The sequence below is a fragment of the Heterodontus francisci genome, chromosome 11, assembly GCF_036365525.1.
Source record: "Heterodontus francisci isolate sHetFra1 chromosome 11, sHetFra1.hap1, whole genome shotgun sequence".
NCBI classification, from domain to species: domain Eukaryota; kingdom Metazoa; phylum Chordata; class Chondrichthyes; order Heterodontiformes; family Heterodontidae; genus Heterodontus; species Heterodontus francisci.
This window is the reverse complement of record NC_090381.1, coordinates 101,269,880-101,282,634: the sequence shown is the minus strand read 5'-3', so window position 1 is coordinate 101,282,634 and position 12,755 is coordinate 101,269,880.

Below are 12,755 nucleotides of genomic sequence, written 5' to 3'. Positions count from 1 at the left end.
AAAGTTTTGGGCAAGAGATGCAGGGGCAATATGAGGAAGAACTTTTTTTATGCAGCGGTTTGTAATGACCTGGAACTCACTGCCCACAAGGGTGGGGGAAGCAAAGACAATCAATGACTTCAAAAGGAAATTAAATGGCCACTTGACAGAAATAAACTAGCGGGGCTACGGGAATCGAGCAGGGAGTGAGACTGACTGAATAGTTGTGTGGAGAGCCAGCATGGACTCAATGGGCCGAGTGGCCTCCTTCTGTGCTGTAAATAAATGATTCTCTGACTCTAAATGATTAATGAGTGACTCGAGTTGTCCGACATTAAACTGATCCTGATAAAGCAAATCAAAAGGAAAACAAAATTCTGCAAAGTCATTTAATTATTTAACTCTTGGCCTATCGGAGGTCACAAAATGGACAACGCCATAGAGTTAAGTCTCTATCCCTACAGTTTTATTGTTCCATGGCTTTATTAGCATGGTTGACATAAAATTATATCGAAATCACAATGTGGCAACAGGCTGTTCAGTCTAAACAGTCCATTATCATGCAGGCCCCACGTGCCAAGAATGAGACACATAAACATTGATTTTTAAGCTGTTACTGGAGTAAAGAAAGAACTTGTTTTTAAAAAAAATAGACCTTTGACTAGAAAGACATTTGCATAGTAACAGACAGTACTTGGAAAGGACAAAAGGGCAACCCCCTGCTCCAATTTAATCCACAATGGACTTTTGATTACCAGACATTGAAGGTGGAGAGGCTGGCATTAAATGATTAAATAGCTGTTGGGAGTTTTTTGAATTTGAACTTGCCACAGGGAATTTGAATTCAGAAAGCTGTTTGCTTCAGGTCTGGAAAAGACCTCCCTCCTGCCTGCTCTCATCTCGCTCTCACCAGCTTTGGAAACCATTGAAAACATATGAACCCCAAGAAAGAAAATTCTCCTACAGTGAACAAGGTTTAAGAAGAATACTGGGCCCCAACAAAAAGCAAGAATTATCTACAGAAGGACTACAGTGAACTTAAAGCACAGTAACAAGAAACTCTTTTGATATTGCCTCAAACATCTCCACTACTTTTCTTCTGCTCTTTTCTGTCTCTATTTGCAGGTGCGTATTGCGTATGCAAGCTAGTGTGGGGAGCGGCATGTATTTGTAGGTGTTAACCGAATTAGAGTTTAAGTTTTCATAAATTTGACTTCTCTCCTTTAAGCCTAAGAAGGCCTATTTGTGCTCATTTATTTGCCTTATAATTGGAAAGCAGTGAAAAAGGATTCACCAAGGGGGAGCTCAAAACACACCCCAGCTCCACTGATTAGGAAGTTATTTTTCACAGAAGGCTGACATTGATGTAGTAATCCAGCATTGCCTAAAATATGCTGGTGCAGCCTTTGGCCACCTGAGGAAGCGAGTGCTTGACGGTCATGACATCAAAACTGAAACCAAGCTCATGGGCTACCATGTGGTTGTGATCCCTACCTTAAGTACAGGGCTGAAACATGGGCAATGTACAGGAGGCATCTCAAAGCACTGGAGTCATTTCATCAACACTGCCAACAGAAGATCCTACATATCAGTGTCCTCTCCCTCTCACAAGCAGACACCACAAGCATTGAGGCTATGATTATCCACCATCAGCTTTTTTGGGTTGGTTAGATAGTTCGGACGTCAGATAGCAGGCTCCCAAAGCAGGTCATCTTCTCCCAGCTCAGTCAGGGCAGATGCACTGGAAGAGGATAAAAGAAGTGCTTCAAGGATGTGCTGAAAGCCAACATGCACTGGACCGAATCAGATGGAGGCAGAGTCTGTGGGAAGGATCCCAGCATTTTGAGACCCAATGATGACAAAATGAAAAGGAAAAGCAAGTGTGGCTGGATTAGAGGGGAGCTGAGGAGAAATTCTTTTCATCCTGAGTATGGCGGGGGTCTGGAACTCACTACCTGAATGTGTGCTAGAGGCACAAACTCTCACCACATTTAAGAAATCGCTCAGATATGCACTTGAAGTGCCATAACCTACAAAGCTACGGACCAAGAGCTGGAAAGTGGGATGAAGTTGGATAGCTCATTTTTGGGCAGCACTGACACGATGGGCTGAATGCCCTCCTTCTGTGCTGTAAATTGTTGTATGATTGCCTTTAACAGTGATGTTCCTTTAAGATCTTAGTATGCTAATGAGCTAAGTACCCCAGGATGTCGTCATGTGACTCAAAGCCAGAGTCACTCTGCAACTGTAACACCTAGAAGCAGGTTCTGTAAATAGTTTACTCTGCATTGTACATAATAGATTAGCTGTTAATAAACCTGTTTGAGATCTTCAACCAACTGGACTCCACGTATCTCATTTATGTTGCATCAGACAACATAAAAAAGAACTCATTATATGGTGGCAGCTCCTCATTATATAAATTTTCTATGCTTCTAGCTGTTGGTGAAAAGGATAAAGATGGACCATAAATAATGGTACTGAATTGGGGGAAGGCCAATTTCAATATGATAAAACAGAATCTGGCCAAAGTGGACTGGGAGCAGCTACTTGTAGAAAAGTCTACATCACATCATTGGGAGTCATTCAAAGAGGAAATTATGAGAGTTCAGAGCCAACATGGACCCATTAAGGTGAAGGGTAGGACCAACAAGTCCAGGGAACCCTGGATGTCAAGAGATATAGAGGATTGGATCAGGGAAAAAAAGGAGGCTTACGGCAGATCCCAAGCATTAAAAACAGCGGAGGCACAAGAGGAGTATAGAAACTGTAGGGTGGTTCTTAAAAAAGTAATTAGGAGAGCGAAGACGGGACATGAAAAAACACTGGCAGGCAAGATAAAGGAAAATCCTAAGGCGTTTTATAAGTATATTAAGGGCAAGTGGATAACCAGGGAAAGAGTAGGGCCCACTGGGGACCAAAGTGGCAATTTTTATGTCGAGCGGGAGGATATAGACATGGTTTCAACACAGTAGGGGTGAGGGGGGCAATCCTCAGTTGAGGAAAAGGGAACACGTATTAGAAGCACTGTTGTTGAAGATAGCATCATCAGAACAGATGCATCTGCGTCGGAGACGGAGAAACTGGGAGAATGAAATGGAATTCTTATGGGAAGCTGGGGGAGTCGGTGGGCTTATAACGAACATTAGTGGACAGCCTATCCCCAGAGATGAAGACAGAGAAGTCGAGGAAGGAAAGGGAAGTGTCGGAGATGGACAATGTAAAGGTGAGAGACGGGTGGAAATTGGAAGCAAAGTTGATGAAGTTTTCCAGTTCGGGGCGAGAGCAGGAAGAGGCACCGATACAGTCATCAATGTACCAGAAAAAGAGTTGGGGGAGGGGGCCTAAGTAGGACTGGCAAAGGGATATTCGGCATATCGCACAAAAAGACAGGCGTGACTGGGACCCATGTGGGTACCCATAGCAACACCTATTATTTGGAGGAAGTCCGATGTGTTTTTCTGTCATTTTCCCCGCCAACCCACCTCCAAACCAGATCCAATGTGCTGGGATATTCGGCCATGGCTTTTAGTCGATGGTAGTCAAGGCATAATAGAATAAGATTTAAAACCTAGCACAGTGGTCATTGAATCTGGGACAGTTTAACAGATGAGACGACTGGTTAGAAAGAATTAGCTAGTCCCCCAAAAAGCTGTTGAGGTTGGGCGTCAATTGAAAACTTCAAAACTGAGATTGATAAGATTTGCCAGGCAAGGATATTGAGGGTTCTGGAAATAAAGTGGGAAGATGGAGTTACGACACTGATCAGCCAGGATCTCATTGAATGGCGGAACTCCTGTCCCTTTGTCCCCAAGTTCTAGTGGGATATTATAACTGTGTTGCCATTATCACATCGTGCATAGTAGGGCATTACATACTTCCAATATAGAGTTTCCCAGTGACCAGCTCTATCGCTAAGCAACAATACCTTGGATCACACTAGCCATCAGCATCCACTGGCAGCAACCAACAAAAGTAGGCCCACAATGGAACAAAACAAGCCCCAAAGTGCGGAAACGTAGAAAAATACCAGAAAGTGATTATAAGTCAATGATCTCAATGTACACGTGCTGCCAAATGTTCTAAACCACTTAAATTTTTCACTCATCCACTGAACCACAATACAGATGATGAGCTGATGATTCCTGGGTATCCATTGTTGTACTTTGATAATGTGCAGCATTACCGCCGTAATCGGAGGCAGACATAAGCAATGGTGGTCTGCCTGCGTGGGCCGCACATCGCGGAGCTGCCGCGATATTAAGCATGGCGGCTCAATTAAATGTCTGGGTGGACTGACCGCCCCCCACCCCCCAACCCCATGACGTGGAGGGGGCGGGCGGACCGTCCCCTGCAATGGCACCAGCTGCCTTTGCACAAGCGCTGACGCCATTTTTAAAGGGCTTCGAGCCCTAACTTTCAATTTACATGTTTAAAGGTAAGTTTAATGAAAAACATTAAATCCATGTAATTTGCCCCTCTCCCAACCTCCTAATAACCATAAAATTCATTACTTCCCCTTTCCCCCACCAAAACACTTTCCCTGCCCACCTGACCTTACCCGCTAAAGTTATAAACTGTGCACTTCCCACCATCCCCTACACCAATGAGATGAGTTTGACCCGGCTCCCCCCCACCTCCACCCACACTGAAAAACTTACCTGCTCCCCCACCCCCGCCCCCCACCAGTGTTCCGCCTCGGATCCCCAAATCTGAAGATGTGGGAGTTCCAGCCACTGGCACTAATATGGCACCGGCACAGACGGTGGGAGCGAGAAGGTAATTTATTCGTTCATTTAAATTAATTAATATATTTAAGTTTGGCTGCCGCCACTGGCAATATTGGGCCCAGCCTTCCAGGCGTTGAAGCCCGTGGCAGACCTCTGCCGGAAGCATTTTCCGCAACCCCCCCCCCCCCCCCCCCCACCACCTGGCCACGATCCCCGACAAGGGGGGGTCTGTAAAATTCGCCCCCTTATATGCATGTAACAAGCAGGGCTGTGCCAAGAATAAGAACCAATCAAAATATTACACTGGCTCTGAATTTCCTCGGACTTTCTGCTGCCAATCTGCTGGGATTTCGGCGAAAGTCTGGTGGAAACCCGATTTAGACGCAAGGCTGGCGGGAGAAAGGCCCAAGGAAAATCAGAGCCATGATTTCCGACAAGCAAGCAACAACAGAAAGGACCACCAGCAAGGAGAGGCATAAACCACAGAATCTTGCACTGTCTTCCAATTTGGCACAGAGCAGTTGTGTGAACTGTTTCATTATTTGGCAAATAGAGAGCAGAACGTTTGCGAAAGGTGATTAGATCATTGCCCTCACAACTAGATAAGCCTAATCAGTGCTCTACAGTACAATGCCCTTTCAAGCAAATGGCAGGATAATCCATTGCTAAATTGTGAAACAACCCTTCGGCTGAGTTTCCCACTATGAGCCGATTAACTGGATAAATTTAGCAAGGCAAGGCTCTCGTCACAGATCCTCACTAGATGGGACAGTAGGTCACATTGTCGGCCCTGTGGTATTATAACTTAATGTCCAACCCTTACTCTTCCCCAACTGCATTCTTCCACATGCCAACCTCCTCTAAAACCCTCCCCGGTTGTGTATGCTGCCAGGCCCCAAGCCTACCCTGCCTTCCGCTACCACAGTCAGTCTCCAAATTTGAGGGCTGCAAGACCCCACACTTCAAAAAGGGAGGGAAACAGAAAGCAGGAAACTACAGGCCAGTTAGCTTCACATCTGTCATAGGGAATGTGTTAGAAGTTATGATTAAAGAGGTTATAGCAGGACACTTAAAAAATTCAAGGTAATCAGGCAGAGTCAATGTGGTTTTGTGAAAGGGAAATCATGTTTAACCAATTTATTGTAACTTGTGAAGAAGTAACATGTGCTGTGGATAAAGGAGAACCAGTGGATGTATTGTATTTAGATTTCCAGAAGGCATTTGATAAGGTGTCACATCAAAGGTTATTGCGGAAAATAAAAGCTCATGGTGTAGGGGGGTAACATATTGGCATGGATAGAAGATTGGCTAGCTAACAGGAAACAGAGAGTAGACATAAATGGGTCCTTTTCTGGTTGTCAAGATGTAATGAGTGGTGTGCCACAGGGATCAGTGCCGGGACTTCAACTTTTTACAATTTATATAAATGACATAGATGAAGGGACCGAAGGTATGGTTGCTAAATTTGCTGATGACACAAAGATAGGTAGGAAAGTAACTTGTGAAGAGGACATAAGGAGGCTACAAAGGGATATAGATAGGTTAAGTGAGTGGGCAAAGACCTGGCAAACAGAGTATAATGTGGGAAAATATGAAATTGTCCATTTTGGCAGGAAGAATAAAAAAGAAGCATATGATCTAAATGGTGAGAGATTGCAGAGCTCTGAGATGCAGAGAGATCTGGGTGTCCTAGTGCATGAATTGCAAAAGGTTAGTTTGCAGATACAGCAAGTCATTAGGAAAGCAAATAAAATGTTATTGTTTATTGTGCGAGAAATTGAATACAAAAGTAGGGAGATTATGCTTCAGTTAGACAGCGCATTGGTGAGACCACATCTGGAGTACTGTGTACAGTATTGGTCTCCTTATTTAAGGAAGGATATAAATACGTTGGAAGCAGTTCAGGTTTACTTGACTAATACCTGAAATGGGCCAGTTGTCTTATGAGGAAAAGTTGAACAAGCTAAGCTTGTATCCATTTAGAGTTTAGAAGAGTAAGAGGCGACTGAGAGTCATAAGGTCATTGAGTCATAGAGTTATACAGCACAGAAAAAGGCCCTTCAGCCCATCGTGTCTGTGCCAGCCATCCAGCACCCAACTATTCTAATCCCATATTCCTGCACTTGGCCCGTAGCCTTGTATGCTGTGGCGTTTCAAGTGCTCATCTAAATACTTCTTAAATATTGTGAGGGTTCCTGACTCCACCACCTCTTCAAGCAGTGCATTCCAGATTCCAACCACCCGCTGGGTGAAAAAAAGTTTTCCTCAAATCCCCTCTAAACCTCTTACCCCTCACTCTAAACCTATGCCCCCCTAGTTATTGACCCCTCCACTAAGGGAAAAAGTTTCTTCCTATCTAACCTATCAATGCCCCTCATAATCTTGTACATCTCAATCGTGTCCCCCCTCAGCCTTCTCTGCTCCAAAGAGAAAAACTCTAGCCTTTTCAGTCTCTCTTCAGAGCTGAAATGCTCCAGCCCAGGCAACATCCTGGTGAATCTCCTCTGCACCATCTCCAGTGCAATCACATCCTTCCTATAGTGTGGTGACCAGAACTGTACACAGTACTCCAGCTGTGGGCTAACCTGCGTTTTATACAGCTCCATCATAACCTCCCTGCTCTTATATTCTATGCCTCGGCTAAGAAAGGCAAGTACTCCATATGCCTTCCTAAACACCTTATCTACCTGTGCTGCTGCCTTCAGTGATCTATGGACAAGTATACCAAGGTCCCTCTGACCTTCTGTACTTCCCAGGGTCCTACCATCCATTGTATATTCCCTTGCCTTGTTAGTCCTCCCAAAGTGCATCACCTCACACTTCTCAGGAGTAATGGAACATAGAACATAGAACAGTACAGCACAGTACAGGCCCTGCGGCCCACGATGTTGTGCCGAACCTTTAACCTACTCTAAGATCAAACTAACTACCTACCTTTCATTCTACTATCATCCATGTACCTATCCAAGAGTCGCTTAAATGCCCCTAACGTATCTGCTTCTACTACCACCGCTGGCAGCGCATTCCACGCACCCACCACTCTCTGTGTAAAGAACCTACCTCTGACATCTCCCCGAAACCTTCCTCCAATCACCTTAAAATTATGACCCCTGGTGATAGCCCTTTCCACCCTGGGAAAAAGTCTCTGACTATCCACTCTATCTCTGCCTCTCATCATCTTGTACCCCTCTATCAAGTCACCTCTCATCCTTCTTCGCTCCAATCTTTCTTCGTAGGACATGCCCTCCAGTCCAGGCAGCATCCTGGTAAATCTCCTCTGCACCCTCTCTAAAGCTTCCACATCCTTCCTATAATGAGGCGACCAGAACTGAACACAATATTCCAAGTGTAGTCGAACCAGGGCCTTATAGAGCTTCAGCATAACTTCATGGCTCTTAAATTCAATCCCCCTGTTAATGAAAGCCAACACACCATACGCCTTCTTAACAACCCTATCAACTTGGGTGGCAACTTTGAGCAATCTATGGACATGGACCCCAAGATCCCTCTGTTCCTCCACACTACCAAGAATCCTGTCTTTAAGCCTGTATTCTGCATTCAAATTCGACCTTCCAAAATGAATCACTTCACACTTTTCCAGGTTGAACTCCATCTGCCACTTCTCAGCCCAGCTCTGCATCCTGTCAATGTCCCGTTGCAACCTACAACAGCCTTCCACACTATCCACAACTCCAGTAACCTTCGTGTCATCGGCAAACTTGCTAACCCAGCCTTCCACTTCCTCATCCAAGTCATTTATAAAAATCACAAAGAGCAGAGGTCCCAGAACAGATCCTTGTGGAACACCACTGGTCACCGAGCTCCATGCTGAATACTTTCCATCTACTACCACCCTCTGACTTCTATGGGCCAGCCAATTTTGTATCCAGACAGCCAACTTTCCCTGAATCCCATGCCTCCTTACTTTTATCAAACGCCTTGCTAAAATCCATATACACCACATCCACTGCTCTTCCTTCATCAATGAGTTTTGTCACATCTTCAAAGAATTCAATAAGGCTTGTGAGGCATGACCTGCCCCTCACAAAGCCATGCTGACTGTCTCTAATCAAACCATGCTTTTCCAAATAATCATAAATCCTGTCTCTCAGAATCCTCTCCAATAATTTGCCCACTACCGACGTAAGACTGACTGGTCTATAATTCCCAGGGTTATCCCTATTCCCTTTCTTGAACAAGGGAACAACATTTGCCACCCTCCAATCATCCGGTACTACTCCAGTGGACAGTGAGGACACAAAGATCATCGCCAAAGGCGCAGCAATCTCTTCCCTCGCTTCCCGTATTATCCTTGGGTATATCCCGTCTGGCCCCGGGGACTTATCTGTCCTCATATCATTCAAAATTTCCAGCACATCCTCCCCCTTAACCTTAACCTGTTCAAGCATATCAGCCTGTTCCACGCTGTCCTCACAAACGACCAGGTCCCTCTCACTAGTGAATACTGAAGCAAAGTATTCATTTAGGACCTCCCCTACCTCCTCCGACTCCAGGCACAAGTTCCCTCCACTATCCCTGATCGGCCCTACCCTCACTCTGGCCATCCTCTTGTTCCTCACATAAGTGTAGAATGCCTTGGGATTTTCCTTAATTCTACCCGCCAAGACTTTTTCATGTCCCCTTCTAGCTCTCCTAAGTCCATTCTTCAGTTCCTTCCTGGCTACCTTGTAACCCTCTAGAGCCCTGTCTGATCCTTGCTTCCTCAACCTGAAGTAAGCTTCCTTCTTCCTCTTGACTAGCTGTTCCACATCTCTTGTCATCCAAGGTTCCTTCACCCTACCATCCCTTCCCTGCCTCATCGGGACAAACCTATCCAGCAGTCGCAGCAAGTGCTCCCTAAACAACCTCCACATTTCTGTCGTGCATTTCCCTGAGAACATCTGTTCCCAATTTATGCTCCCCAGTTCCTGCCTAATAGCATTGTAATTCCCCCTCCCCCAATTAAATATTTTCCCATCCCGTCTGCTCCTGTCCCTCTCCATGACTATAGTAAAGATTAGGGAGTTGTGATCACTATCACCGAAATGCTCTCCCACCGAGAGATCTGCCACCTGGCCTGGTTCGTTGCCAAGCACCAAGTCCAACATAGTCTCCCCTCTCGTCGGTCTATCTACATATTGAGTCAGGAAACCTTCCTGGACACACCTGACAAAAACTGCTCCATCCAAACTATTTGCACTAAGGGGGTTCCAATCAATATTAGGGAAGTTGAAGTCACCCATGACAACAACCCTGTTACTTCTGCACCTTTCCAAAATCTGCCTCCCAATCTGTTCCTCCATGTCTCTGTTGCTATTGGGGGGTCTACAAAAAACTCCCAACAAAGTGACTGCTCCTTTCCTGTTTCTGACTTCCACCCATAATGACTCAGTAGACAAACCCTCCTCGCCGACCTCCCTTTCTGCAGCTGTGATACTGTCCCTGATTAACAATGCCACTCCCCCACCTCTTTTACCTCCCTCCCTATTCCTTTTGAAACATCTAAACCCCGGAACATCCAACATCCATTCCTGCCCCTGTGATATCCACGTCTCCGTAATGGCCACGTTAGTTTTAACTGTCCAAAGTTCCTTACATTTGGGGAAGGTTCCGTTAGATTGGAAAATAGCGAATGTAACTCCTTTATTCAAAAAGGGAGGGAGACAGAAAACAGGAAACTACAGGCCAGTTAGCTTAACATCTGTCTTAGGCAAAATGTTAGAAGTTATTATTAAAGACATTATAGCAGGGCGTTTAGAAAAATTCAAGGTAATCAAGCAGAGTCAACATGATTTTGTGAAAGGGAAATCATGTTTAACCAATTTATTGGAGTTCTTTGAGGGTGTTACATGTGCTGTGGATAAAGGGGAACTGGTCGATGTATTGTATTTAGATTTACAGAAGACATTTGATAAGATGCCATTTCAAAGGTTATTGCGGAAAATAAAAGCTCATGGTGTAGGGGGTAACATATTGGCATGGATAGAAGATTGGCTAGCTCACAGGAAACAGAGAGTAGACGTAAATGGGTCCTTTTCTGGTTGTCAAGATGTAACAAGTGGTGTGCCACAGGGATCAGTGCTGAAACTTCAACTTTTTACAATTTATATATATGACTTAGATGAAGGGACTGAAGGTATGGTTGCTAAATTTGCTGATGACACAAAGATAGGTAGGAAAGTAACTTGTGAAGTGGACATAAGGAGGCTACAAAGGGATATAGATAGGTTAAGGGCAAAGATCTGGCATATGGAGTATAATGTGGGAAAGTATGAAATTGTCCATTTTGGCAGGAAGAATAAAAAAGAAGCAAATTATCTAAATGACGAGAGGTTGCAGAGCTCTGAGATGCAGAGGGATCTGGGTGTTCTAGTGCATGGATCGCAAAAGGTTAGTATGCAGGTACAGCACTTAATTAGGAAAGCTGATAGAATGTTATTGTTTATCACGAGGGGAATTGAATACAAAAGTAGGGAGGTTATGCTTCAGCTATACAGGGCGTTGGTGAGACCACATCTGGAGTACTGTGTACAGTACTGGTCTCCTTATTGAAGGAAGGATGTAAATGCATTGGAGGCAGTACAGAGAAGGTTTACTGGACTAATACCTGGAATGTGTGAGCTGTTTTACAAGGGAAGACTGGACAGGCTAGGCTTGTATCTGTTGGAATTTAGAAGAGTAAGAGGTGACTTGATTGAAACATATAAGATCCAGAGGGGTCTTGACACGATGGATGTGGAAGGATGTTTCCCCTTGTGGGAGAATCTAGAACTAGGGGTCACTGTTTAAAAATAAGGGGTTGCCCATTTAAGACAGAGATGAGGAGACTTTTTTTCTCTTTGAGGAACGTGAGTCTTTGGAATACTCTTCCTCAAAAGGTGGTGGAAGCAGAGTCTTTGAATATTTTTAAGGCAGAGGTAGATAGATTCTTGATAAGCAAGGGGATGGAAGGTTATCGGGGGTAGGTGGAAATGTGGAGTAATCAGTTCAGCATCGAACTTATTGAATGGCAGAGCAGGCTCGAAGAGCCGAGTGGCCTACTCCTGCTCCTAATTCATATGTTCGTATGTTTGTATTTTTTAACTATGTGACTATCGTAAACTTGTTTTTCAGGTTTTTGCTTTGGACAGAGCTGTTCATTATTCTGCCATTAACACTCTCTCTGGACTAATGCTTTGTCTTTTAATACAACTATTAGCATTGCCTTTGGCTTTGCTCAGTGACATCTTTGTCATACAACCTCTCGTGTCCTCTGCCCTATCGCTCACCTTCCCTTTTGTTCTTCTTCCCTCCTCCCCCTTTTCACTTGCTCAAATTTTTAACCTTTGCCAGTTCTGATGAAAGAGATCTGAAACGTTAACTCTGATTCTCTCTCCACAGATGCTGCCAGACCTGCTGAGTATTTTCCGCACTTTGATTTTACTTCAGATTTCCAGCATCCGCAGTATTTTGCCTGTATTTTGTGTTTGTAACATGGTTGAGAGTGATGCACTATACATCCTCATCCTGCTTGACCTGTCTACAATCTTTGATACAGTTGACCACACCTTCCTCCTCCAACACTTTCCTCCATTGTCTAGCTCATAGGACTGCCTTCACCTGGTTCAATTCTTGTTATATCCAGTATTAGACAGAGATCAGCTGCAATAGCTCCTCTTGCTGCTTCTGTACCATTACCTCTGGTATCACCCAAGGATCTATAACTGACCCCTTCCTATTTCTCGTCTACATATTGGCCCTCGGCAACATCATCCAGAAACACAATGTCAGATTCCACATGTACCCTGATGACACCCGACTCTACTGCACCACCACCACTCTTGACCCCTCCACTGCCTCTGATTTGTTACGCTGCTTGTCCAACATCCAATATTGGATGGACAGAAATTTCCTCTAAATAAATACTGAAAAGACTGAAGCCATTGACTTTGGTCACAAACACAAACTCTGTTCCGCATTCTATCCCCCGCCCTGGCCCCTGTCTGAGGCTGAATCAGACTGTTTGTAACTTTGGTGTCCTATTTGACCTTGACCTGAGCTACTGAT